The sequence below is a fragment of the Triticum urartu genome, chromosome 4A, assembly GCF_056163025.1.
Source record: "Triticum urartu cultivar PI428250 chromosome 4A, HENAU_Tu73, whole genome shotgun sequence".
NCBI lineage: Eukaryota > Viridiplantae > Streptophyta > Magnoliopsida > Poales > Poaceae > Triticum > Triticum urartu.
In genome coordinates this window covers 12,411,149-12,423,862 of record NC_141876.1, presented here as the reverse complement: position 1 = coordinate 12,423,862, position 12,714 = coordinate 12,411,149, and the positions used below count along the sequence as shown (strand labels likewise).

The window sequence follows — 12,714 nt, the reverse complement described above, 5'->3', positions numbered from 1 at the left end:
AGAGCCTTGTTTTCGATATATTCTAAAACATCTCTGCAATTCATAGTTCCAACAAAAACTTGTGGACGACTAAGCTAGGATCTGCCTTTCGTTTTGTTGTTCGTTTCAAAATACAAGATGTTGCGTGCATTCAAACTTTTCCATCATCTAGCACTACACAACGAAGGACTACTTCGGCGGGTTAGGCACCGAAGTATTTGGGCACGAAAGGGCAGGAAATACTTGGACAAGAAAAGGAAAAGAATATCTTGAATAACAAGCTTTCATAGCTCAGTTGGTTAGAGCACCCGTTTAGTAAGCGGGAGGTCTTGAGTTCAACTCTCAATGAAAGCAATTTATTAATTTTTTTTGCTCCTTTTATTTGTTCCCCATGTTGGGCTCTCAATGAAAGCAAAATCAAAGTGATTTTGTATTTTCCACCAGCACAAATATTTCTTCCCCAAAGTTTTCAATGAGCATAGCACCCCCCCCCTCTCCTGGATGTTGAGCTCTCAATGAAAGCAATTTATTAATTTTTTTTGCTCCTTTTATTTGTTCCCCATGTTGGGCTCTCAATGAAAGCAAAATCAAAGTGATTTTGTATTTTCCACCAGCACAAATATTTCTTCCCCAAAGTTTTCAATGAGCATAGCACCCCCCCCTCTCCTGGATGTTGAGCTCTCAATGAAAGCAATTTATTAATTTTTTTTGCTCCTTTTATTTGTTCCCCATGTTGGGCTCTCAATGAAAGCAAAATCAAAGTGATTTTGTATTTTCCACCAGCACAAATATTTCTTCCCCAAAGTTTTCAATGAGCATAGCACCCCCCCCCTCTCCTGGATGTTGAGCTCTCAATGAAAGCAAATCAAAGTGACTTTGCATTTTCCACCAACATGATTTTTTTGGTGTTTGTTACGAGCATAGCATTTTTTTCCCTGCATACTTCACATGTTTCCACGAGTAAGGACTATTGTTTTCTTCTGTACGACATAAGTCGAGTGATCTCTGTTGCCAGAACACCCATAGAGCACAATGATAATTACTAGCTCTGCTTGAAATATTGTGATTTTCCATAGTAAGAATATGTTTTTTCGTGCGAAACACACAGATCTATTATAAAGGTTCATCGAAAGTACAAAGCATCTCAAACATAATAAAATTTACGTCGAGGTCTCTGGACTATCGGCCGACCAGTACTGTCGCTAGAACGAGCCATCGACACGTCGTTGTTGCTGCTCCCATGCTGGAGCCGGCCTGACCTTGACAACCGGGAAGTCTTCGTGTACGTGCCCCTAAGAACAATACCCGCACTAGAGTAGTAGGTGTCATCGTTGAACCCTTGAACCATTCTGAAGCACATGATAACAGATCTCGCGATTGTGCAAGCAAGAGAAGAAATCCTAACCTCGTCGTCCCAAGGAGACGACCACTATGTATTCAACTTACCTCTAGTATAAGGGGACCTTATTAAACTGAGATATTATGTCCATAGGAGATGACATTCTGTCGATAGCAACACGTCTATCGTGACTTTGGGGGGAGGGGGTGGGGTTAGGATCTGCCTAAATTGATCACATGTTTCGCCAAATAAAATTATTTGCAAGAAGCTTTCATAGCTCAGTTGGTTAGAGCACCCGTTTAGTAAGCGGGAGGTCTTGAGTTCAACTCTCAATGAAAGCAATTTCTGTATTTTTTTGCTCCTTTTATTTGTTCCCCATGATGAGCTCTCAATGAAAGCAAATCAAAATGATCTTGCATTTTCCACCAGCACAAATATTTCACCCCCAAAGTTTTCAATGATCATAGCAGCAAATCAAAGTGATTTTGCATTTCCACAACATAAATATTTCACCCCAAATGAAAGAAAATCAAAGTGATCTTGCATTTTGCACCAGCACAAATATTTCACCCCCAAAGTTTTCAATTTCTGTATTTTTTTGCTCCTTTTATTTGTTCCCCATGTTGAGCTCTCAATGAAAGCAAATCAAAATGATCTTGCATTTTCCACCAGCACAAATATTTCACCCCCAAAGTTTTCAATGATCATAGCAGCAAATCAAAGTGATTTTGCATTTCCACAACATAAATATTTCACCCCAAATGAAAGAAAATCAAAGTGATCTTGCATTTTGCACCAGCACAAATATTTCACCCCCAAAGTTTTCAATTTCTGTATTTTTTTTGCTCCTTTTATTTGTTCCCCATGTTGAGCTCTCAATGAAAGCAAATCAAAATGATCTTGCATTTTCCACCAGCACAAATATTTCACCCCCAAAGTTTTCAATGATCATAGCAGCAAATCAAAGTGATTTTGCATTTCCACAACATAAATATTTCACCCCAAATGAAAGAAAATCAAAGTGATCTTGCATTTTGCACCAGCACAAATATTTCACCCCCAAAGTTTTCAATTTCTGTATTTTTTTGTTCCTTTTATTTGTTCCCCATGTTGAGCTCTCAATGAAAGCAAATCAAAATGATCTTGCATTTTCCACCAGCACAAATATTTCACCCCCAAAGTTTTCAATGATCATAGCAGCAAATCAAAGTGATTTTGCATTTCCACAACATAAATATTTCACCCCAAATGAAAGAAAATCAAAGTGATCTTGCATTTTGCACCAGCACAAATATTTCACCCCAAAGTTTTCAATGATCATAGCAGCAAATAAAAGTGATTTTGCATTTGCACAACATAAATATTTCACCCCAAATGAAAGCAAATCAAAGTGATCTTGCATTTTCCACCAGCACAAATATTTCACCCCCAAAGTTTTCAGTGAGCATAGCATCCCCCCCCCCCGCATACTAAGCTCTCAATGAAAGCAAATCAAAGTGATTTTGCATTTGCACAACATAAATATTATAAATATTTCACCCCAATAGTTTTTGACTAGGCATAACAAATTTGTTTCCCACGTTGAGCTCTTAACTCAAAGCAAAACAAAGTGATTTTTCATTTTCCACCAACATAAAAATTTCAACCCCCAAAGTTTTCAGTGGGGCATATTTTCCCATGTTGAGCTCTCAATGAAAGCAAATTAAAGTGATTTTACATTTCCACCAGCACAAATATTTCATCCCCAAAGTTTCCCATGAGGCATAACAAATTTATTTTCCATTTTGAGCTCTCAATGAAAGCAAATCAAAGTGACTTTGCATTTTCCACCAACATAATTTTTTTTGGTGTTTGATACGAGCATAGCATTTCCCCCCTACATACTTCACATATTTCCACGAGTAATGACTATTGTTTTCTTCTGTACGACATAAGTCGAGTGATCTCTGTTGCGAGAACACCCATAGAGCACAATGCCAACTACTAGGATCTGCTTGAAATATTGTGATTTTCCATAATAAGAATATATTTTTTTCATGCGAAACACGCAGGTCTATTATAAAGGTTCACCGAAAGTACAACGCAACTCAAACATAATAAAATTTGCGTCGAGGTCTCTGGACTATCCAGCGACCAGTACTGCCACTAGAATGAGCCATCGGCACGCCGTTGTCGCTGCTCCCATGCTGAAGCCGGCTAGACCTTGACAGTCGGGAAGTCTTCGTGCACGTGCCCCTAAGAACAGTACCCGCCCTAGAATCGCAGGCGTCATCGTTGAACCCTTGAACCGTTCCGAAGCACCTGATGACAGATCTTGCCGTTGTGCACACAAGACAAGAAATCCTAACCTCGCCGCCCTAAGAAGACGACGGCTATGTATTCAACTTACCTCTAGTATAAGACGACCTTATTAAACTGGGATATTATCTCCATAGGAGATGACATTTATGTCGATAGCAACACATCTATGGTGACTTTGGGGTGGGTGGGTGGGTGGGGTTAGTATCTGCCTAAATTGATCACATGTTCTGCCAATTAAAATTATTTGCAAGAAGCTTTCATAGCTCAGTTGGTTAGAGCACCCGTTTAGTAAGCGGGAGGTCTTGAGTTCAACTCCCAAAGTTTTCAATTTCTGTATTTTTTTTGCTCCTTTTATTTGTTCCCCATGTTGAGCTCTCAATGAAAGCAAATCAAAATGATCTTGCATTTTCCACCAGCACAAATATTTCACCCCCAAAGTTGTCAATGATCAGCAAATCAAAGTGATTTTGTATTTCCACAACATAAATATTTCACCCCAAATGAAAGAAAATCAAAGTGATCTTGCATTTTGCACCAGCACAAATATTTCACCCCCAAAGTTTTCAATTTCTGTATTTTTTTGCTCCTTTTATTTGTTCCCCATGTTGAGCTCTCAATGAAAGCAAACCAAAATGATCTTGCATTTTCCACCAGCACAAATATTTCACCCCCAAAGTTGTCAATGATCATAGCAGCAAATCAAAGTGATTTTGTATTTCCACAACATAAATACTTTACCCCAAATGAAAGAAAATCAAAGTGATCTTGCATTTTGCACCAGCACAAATATTTCACCCCCAAAGTTTTCAATTTCTGTATTTTTTTGCTCCTTTTATTTGTTCCCCATGTTGAGCTCTCAATGAAAGCAAACCAAAATGATCTTGCATTTTCCACCAGCACAAATATTTCACCCCCAAAGTTTTCAATGATCATAGCAGCAAATCAAAGTGATTTTGCATTTCCACAACATAAATATTTCACCCCAAATGAAAGAAAATCAAAGTGATCTTGCATTTTGCACCAGCACAAATATTTCACCCCAAAGTTTTCAATGATCATAGCAGCAAATAAAAGTGATTTTGCATTTGCACAACATAAATATTTCACCCCAAATGAAAGCAAATCAAAGTGATCTTGCATTTTCCACCAGCACAAATATTTCACCCCCAAAGTTTTCAGTGAGCATAGCATCCCCCCCCCGCATACTAAGCTCTCAATGAAAGCAAATCAAAGTGATTTTGCATTTGCACAACATAAATATTATAAATATTTCACCCCAATAGTTTTTGACTAGGCATAACAAATTTGTTTCCCACGTTCAGCTCTTAACTGAAAGCAAAACAAAGTGATTTTTCATTTTCCACCATCATAAAAATTTCAACCCCCAAAGTTTTCAGTGGGGCATATTTTCCCATGTTGAGCTCTCAATGAAAGCAAATTAAAGTGATTTTACATTTCCACCAGCACAAATATTTCATCCCCAAAGTTTCCCATGAGGCATAACAAATTTATTTTCCATTTTGAGCTCTCAATGAAAGCAAATCAAAGTGACTTTGCATTTTCCACCAACATAATTTTTTTTGGTGTTTGATACGAGCATAGCATTTCCCCCCTACATACTTCACATATTTCCACGAGTAATGACTATTGTTTTCTTCTGTACGACATAAGTCGAGTGATCTCTGTTGCGAGAACACCCATAGAGCACAATGCCAACTACTAGGATCTGCTTGAAATATTGTGATTTTCCATAATAAGAATATATTTTTTTCATGCGAAACACGCAGGTCTATTATAAAGGTTCACCGAAAGTACAACGCAACTCAAACATAATAAAATTTGCGTCGAGGTCTCTGGACTATCCAGCGACCAGTACTGCCACTAGAACGAGCCATCGGCACGCCGTTGTCGCTGCTCCCATGCTGAAGCCGGCTTGACCTTGACAGTCGGGAAGTCTTCGTGCACGTGCCCCTAAGAACAGTACCCGCCCTAGAATCGCAGGCGTCATCGTTGAACCCTTGAACCGTTCCGAAGCACCTGATGACAGATCTTGCCGTTGTGCACACAAGACAAGAAATCATAACCTCGCCGCCCTAAGAAGACGACGGCTATGTATTCAACTTACCTCTAGTATAAGACGACCTTATTAAACTGGGATATTATCTCCATAGGAGATGACATTTATGTCGATAGCAACACATCTATGGTGACTTTGGGGTGGGTGGGTGGGTGGGGTTAGTATCTGCCTAAATTGATCACATGTTCTGCCAATTAAAATTATTTGCAAGAAGCTTTCATAGCTCAGTTGGTTAGAGCACCCGTTTAGTAAGCGGGAGGTCTTGAGTTCAACTCCCAAAGTTTTCAATTTCTGTATTTTTTTGCTCCTTTTATTTGTTCCCCATGTTGAGCTCTCAATGAAAGCAAATCAAAATGATCTTGCATTTTCCACCAGCACAAATATTTCACCCCCAAAGTTTTCAATGATCATAGCAGCAAATGAAAGTGATTTTGCATTTCCACAACATAAATATTTCACCCCAAATGAAAGAAAATCAAAGTGATCTTGCATTTTGCACCAGCACAAATATTTCACCCCCAAAGTTTTCAATTTCTGTAATTTTTTTTGCTCCTTTTATTTGTTCCCCATGTTGAGCTCTCAATGAAAGCAAATCAAAATGATCTTGCATTTTCCACCAGCACAAATATTTCACCCCCAAAGTTTTCAATGATCATAGCAGCAAATCAAAGTGATTTTGCATTTCCACAACATAAATATTTCACCCCAAATGAAAGAAAATCAAAGTGATCTTGCATTTTGCACCAGCACAAATATTTCACCCCAAAGTTTTCAATGATCATAGCAGCAAATAAAAGTGATTTTGCATTTGCACAACATAAATATTTCACCCCAAATGAAAGCAAATCAAAGTGATCTTGCATTTTCCACCAGCACAAATATTTCACCCCCAAAGTTTTCAGTGAGCATAGCATCCCCCCCCCGCATACTAAGCTCTCAATGAAAGCAAATCAAAGTGATTTTGCATTTGCACAACATAAATATTATAAATATTTCACCCCAATAGTTTTTGACTAGGCATAACAAATTTGTTTCCCACGTTGAGCTCTTAACTGAAAGCAAAACAAAGTGATTTTTCATTTTCCACCAACATAAAAATTTCAACCCCCAAAGTTTTCAGTGGGGCATATTTTCCCATGTTGAGCTCTCAATGAAAGCAAATTAAAGTGATTTTACATTTCCACCAGCACAAATATTTCATCCCCAAAGTTTCCCATGAGGCATAACAAATTTATTTTCCATTTTGAGCTCTCAATGAAAGCAAATCAAAGTGACTTTGCATTTTCCACCAACATAATTTTTTTTGGTGTTTGATACGAGCATAGCATTTCCCCCCTACATACTTCACATATTTCCACGAGTAATGACTATTGTTTTCTTCTGTACGACATAAGTCGAGTGATCTCTGTTGCGAGAACACCCATAGAGCACAATGCCAACTACTAGGATCTGCTTGAAATATTGTGATTTTCCATAATAAGAATATATTTTTTTCATGCGAAACACGCAGGTCTATTATAAAGGTTCACTGAAAGTACAACGCAACTCAAACATAATAAAATTTGCGTCGAGGTCTCTGGACTATCCAGCGACCAGTACTGCCACTAGAACGAGCCATCGGCACGCCGTTGTCGCTGCTCCCATGCTGAAGCCGGCTTGACCTTGACAGTCGGGAAGTCTTCGTGCACGTGCCCCTAAGAACAGTACCCGCCCTAGAATCGCAGGCGTCATCGTTGAACCCTTGAACCGTTCCGAAGCACCTGATGACAGATCTTGCCGTTGTGCACACAAGACAAGAAATCCTAACCTCGCCGCCCTAAGAAGACGACGACTATGTATTCAACTTACCTCTAGTATAAGGGGACCTTATTAAACTGAGATATTATGTCCATAGGAGATGACATTCTGTCGATAGCAACACGTCTATCGTGACCTTGGGGGGAGGGGTGGGGTTAGGATCTGCCTAAATTGATCACATGTTTCGCCAAATAAAATTATTTGCAAGAAGCTTTCATAGCTCAGTTGGTTAGAGCACCCGTTTAGTAAGCGGGAGGTCTTGAGTTCAACTCTCAATGAAAGCAATTTTTGTATTTTTTTTGCTCCTTTTATTTGTTCCCCATGTTGAGCTCTCAATGAAAGCAAATCAAAATGATCTTGCATTTTCCACCAGCACAAATATTTCACCCCCAAAGTTTTCAATGATCACAGCAGCAAATCAAAGTGATTTTGCATTTCCACAACATAAATATTTCACCCCAAATGAAAGAAAATCAAAGTGATCTTGCATTTTGCACCAGCACAAATATTTCACCCCCAAAGTTTTCAATTTCTGTATTTTTTTTGCTCCTTTTATTTGTTCCCCATGTTGAGCTCTCAATGAAAGCAAATCAAAATGATCTTGCATTTTCCACCAGCACAAATATTTCACCCCCAAAGTTTTCAATGATCATAGCAGCAAATCAAAGTGATTTTGCATTTCCACAACATAAATATTTCACCCCAAATGAAAGAAAATCAAAGTGATCTTGCATTTTGCACCAGCACAAATATTTCACCCCCAAAGTTTTCAATTTCTGTATTTTTTTTGCTCCTTTTATTTGTTCCCCATGTTGAGCTCTCAATGAAAGCAAATCAAAATGATCTTGCATTTTCCACCAGCACAAATATTTCACCCCCAAAGTTTTCAATGATCATAGCAGCAAATCAAAGTGATTTTGCATTTCCACAACATAAATATTTCACCCCAAATGAAAGAAAATCAAAGTGATCTTGCATTTTGCACCAGCACAAATATTTCACCCCAAAGTTTTCAATGATCATAGCAGCAAATAAAAGTGATTTTGCATTTGCACAACATAAATATTTCACCCCAAATGAAAGCAAATCAAAGTGATCTTGCATTTTCCACCAGCACAAATATTTCACCCCCAAAGTTTTCAGTGAGCATAGCATCCCCCCCCCCCGCATACTAAGCTCTCAATGAAAGCAAATCAAAGTGATTTTGCATTTGCACAACATAAATATTATAAATATTTCACCCCAATAGTTTTTGACTAGGCATAACAAATTTGTTTCCCACGTTGAGCTCTTAACTGAAAGCAAAACAAAGTGATTTTTCATTTTCCACCAACATAAAAATTTCAACCCCCAAAGTTTTCAGTGGGGCATATTTTCCCATGTTGAGCTCTCAATGAAAGCAAATTAAAGTGATTTTACATTTCCACCAGCACAAATATTTCATCCCCAAAGTTTCCCATGAGGCATAACAAATTTATTTTCCATTTTGAGCTCTCAATGAAAGCAAATCAAAGTGACTTTGCATTTTCCACCAACATAATTTTTTTTGGTGTTTGATACGAGCATAGCATTTCCCCCCTACATACTTCACATATTTCCACGAGTAATGACTATTGTTTTCTTCTGTACGACATAAGTCGAGTGATCTCTGTTGCGAGAACACCCATAGAGCACAATGCCAACTACTAGGATCTGCTTGAAATATTGTGATTTTCCATAATAAGAATATATTTTTTTCATGCGAAACACGCAGGTCTATTATAAAGGTTCACTGAAAGTACAACGCAACTCAAACATAATAAAATTTGCGTCGAGGTCTCTGGACTATCCAGCGACCAGTACTGCCACTAGAACGAGCCATCGGCACGCCGTTGTCGCTGCTCCCATGCTGAAGCCGGCTTGACCTTGACAGTCGGGAAGTCTTCGTGCACGTGCCCCTAAGAACAGTACCCGCCCTAGAATCGCAGGCGTCATCGTTGAACCCTTGAACCGTTCCGAAGCACCTGATGACAGATCTTGCCGTTGTGCACACAAGACAAGAAATCCTAACCTCGCCGCCCTAAGAAGACGACGACTATGTATTCAACTTACCTCTAGTATAAGGGGACCTTATTAAACTGAGATATTATGTCCATAGGAGATGACATTCTGTCGATAGCAACACGTCTATCGTGACCTTGGGGGGAGGGGTGGGGTTAGGATCTGCCTAAATTGATCACATGTTTCGCCAAATAAAATTATTTGCAAGAAGCTTTCATAGCTCAGTTGGTTAGAGCACCCGTTTAGTAAGCGGGAGGTCTTGAGTTCAACTCTCAATGAAAGCAATTTTTGTATTTTTTTTGCTCCTTTTATTTGTTCCCCATGTTGAGCTCTCAATGAAAGCAAATCAAAATGATCTTGCATTTTCCACCAGCACAAATATTTCACCCCCAAAGTTTTCAATGATCACAGCAGCAAATCAAAGTGATTTTGCATTTCCACAACATAAATATTTCACCCCAAATGAAAGAAAATCAAAGTGATCTTGCATTTTGCACCAGCACAAATATTTCACCCCCAAAGTTTTCAATTTCTGTATTTTTTTTGCTCCTTTTATTTGTTCCCCATGTTGAGCTCTCAATGAAAGCAAATCAAAATGATCTTGCATTTTCCACCAGCACAAATATTTCACCCCCAAAGTTTTCAATGATCATAGCAGCAAATCAAAGTGATTTTGCATTTCCACAACATAAATATTTCACCCCAAATGAAAGAAAATCAAAGTGATCTTGCATTTTGCACCAGCACAAATATTTCACCCCCAAAGTTTTCAATGATCATAGCAGCAAATAAAAGTGATTTTGCATTTGCACAACATAAATATTTCACCCCAAATGAAAGCAAATCAAAGTGATCTTGCATTTTCCACCAGCACAAATATTTCACCCCCAAAGTTTTCAGTGAGCATAGCATCCCCCCCCCCATACTAAGCTCTCAATGAAAGCAAATCAAAGTGATTTTGCATTTGCACAACATAAATATTATAAATATTTCACCCCAATAGTTTTTGACTAGGCATAACAAATTTTTTTCCCACGTTGAGCTCTTAACTGAAAGCAAAACAAAGTGATTTTTCATTTTCCACCAACATAAAAATTTCAACCCCCAAAGTTTTCAGTGGGGCATATTTTCCCATGTTGAGCTCTCAATGAAAGCAAATTAAAGTGATTTTACATTTCCACCAGCACAAATATTTCATCCCCAAAGTTTCCCATGAGGCATAACAAATTTATTTTCCATTTTGAGCTCTCAATGAAAGCAAATCAAAGTGACTTTGCATTTTCCACCAACATAATTTTTTTTGGTGTTTGATACGAGCATAGCATTTCCCCCCTACATACTTCACATATTTCCACGAGTAATGACTATTGTTTTCTTCTGTACGACATAAGTCGAGTGATCTCTGTTGCGAGAACACCCATAGAGCACAATGCCAACTACTAGGATCTGCTTGAAATATTGTGATTTTCCATAATAAGAATATATTTTTTTCATGCGAAACACGCAGGTCTATTATAAAGGTTCACTGAAAGTACAACGCAACTCAAACATAATAAAATTTGCGTCGAGGTCTCTGGACTATCCAGCGACCAGTACTGCCACTAGAACGAGCCATCGGCACGCCGTTGTCGCTGCTCCCATGCTGAAGCCGGCTTGACCTTGACAGTCGGGAAGTCTTCGTGCACGTGCCCCTAAGAACAGTACCCGCCCTAGAATCGCAGGCGTCATCGTTGAACCCTTGAACCGTTCCGAAGCACCTGATGACAGATCTTGTCGTTGTGCACACAAGACAAGAAATCCTAACCTCGCCGCCCTAAGAAGACGACGACTATGTATTCAACTTACCTCTAGTATAAGGGGACCTTATTAAACTGAGATATTATGTCCATAGGAGATGACATTCTGTCGATAGCAACACGTCTATCGTGACCTTGGGGGGAGGGGTGGGGTTAGGATCTGCCTAAATTGATCACATGTTTCGCCAAATAAAATTATTTGCAAGAAGCTTTCATAGCTCAGTTGGTTAGAGCACCCGTTTAGTAAGCGGGAGGTCTTGAGTTCAACTCTCAATGAAAGCAATTTTTGTATTTTTTTTGCTCCTTTTATTTGTTCCCCATGTTGAGCTCTCAATGAAAGCAAATCAAAATGATCTTGCATTTTCCACCAGCACAAATATTTCACCCCCAAAGTTTTCAATGATCACAGCAGCAAATCAAAGTGATTTTGCATTTCCACAACATAAATATTTCACCCCAAATGAAAGAAAATCAAAGTGATCTTGCATTTTGCACCAGCACAAATATTTCACCCCCAAAGTTTTCAATTTCTGTATTTTTTTTGCTCCTTTTATTTGTTCCCCATGTTGAGCTCTCAATGAAAGCAAATCAAAATGATCTTGCATTTTCCACCAGCACAAATATTTCACCCCCAAAGTTTTCAATGATCATAGCAGCAAATCAAAGTGATTTTGCATTTCCACAACATAAATATTTCACCCCAAATGAAAGAAAATCAAAGTGATCTTGCATTTTGCACCAGCACAAATATTTCACCCCCAAAGTTTTCAATTTCTGTATTTTTTTTGCTCCTTTTATTTGTTCCCCATGTTGAGCTCTCAATGAAAGCAAATCAAAATGATCTTGCATTTTCCACCAGCACAAATATTTCACCCCCAAAGTTTTCAATGATCATAGCAGCAAATCAAAGTGATTTTGCATTTCCACAACATAAATATTTCACCCCAAATGAAAGAAAATCAAAGTGATCTTGCATTTTGCACCAGCACAAATATTTCACCCCAAAGTTTTCAATGATCATAGCAGCAAATAAAAGTGATTTTGCATTTGCACAACATAAATATTTCACCCCAAATGAAAGCAAATCAAAGTGATCTTGCATTTTCCACCAGCACAAATATTTCACCCCCAAAGTTTTCAGTGAGCATAGCATCCCCCCCCCCCCGCATACTAAGCTCTCAATGAAAGCAAATCAAAGTGATTTTGCATTTGCACAACATAAATATTATAAATATTTCACCCCAATAGTTTTTGACTAGGCATAACAAATTTGTTTCCCACGTTGAGCTCTTAACTCAAAGCAAAACAAAGTGATTTTTCATTTTCCACCAACATAAAAATTTCAACCCCCAAAGTTTTCAGTGGGGCATATTTTCCCATGTTGA

General features: G+C 38.5%; 5 non-coding genes across 5 annotated transcripts; all 5 read left to right on the top strand.

Moving 5' to 3' along the window:
- Positions 1-259: 259 nt before the first annotated feature.
- On the top strand, positions 260-333 carry TRNAT-AGU (transfer RNA threonine (anticodon AGU)). Its single transcript has one exon. It is a non-coding gene; the product is annotated as a tRNA-Thr (tRNA).
- A 1,252-nt stretch (positions 334-1,585) lies between these two features.
- Positions 1,586-1,659, top strand: TRNAT-AGU (transfer RNA threonine (anticodon AGU)). The gene has a single exon. It is a non-coding gene; the product is annotated as a tRNA-Thr (tRNA).
- Positions 1,660-7,703: 6,044 nt separating this feature from the next.
- Positions 7,704-7,777, top strand: TRNAT-AGU (transfer RNA threonine (anticodon AGU)). Its single transcript has one exon. It is a non-coding gene; the product is annotated as a tRNA-Thr (tRNA).
- Positions 7,778-9,743: 1,966 nt separating this feature from the next.
- Positions 9,744-9,817, top strand: TRNAT-AGU (transfer RNA threonine (anticodon AGU)). Its single transcript has one exon. It is a non-coding gene; the product is annotated as a tRNA-Thr (tRNA).
- A 1,720-nt stretch (positions 9,818-11,537) lies between these two features.
- Positions 11,538-11,611, top strand: TRNAT-AGU (transfer RNA threonine (anticodon AGU)). Its single transcript has one exon. It is a non-coding gene; the product is annotated as a tRNA-Thr (tRNA).
- Positions 11,612-12,714: the final 1,103 nt, after the last annotated feature.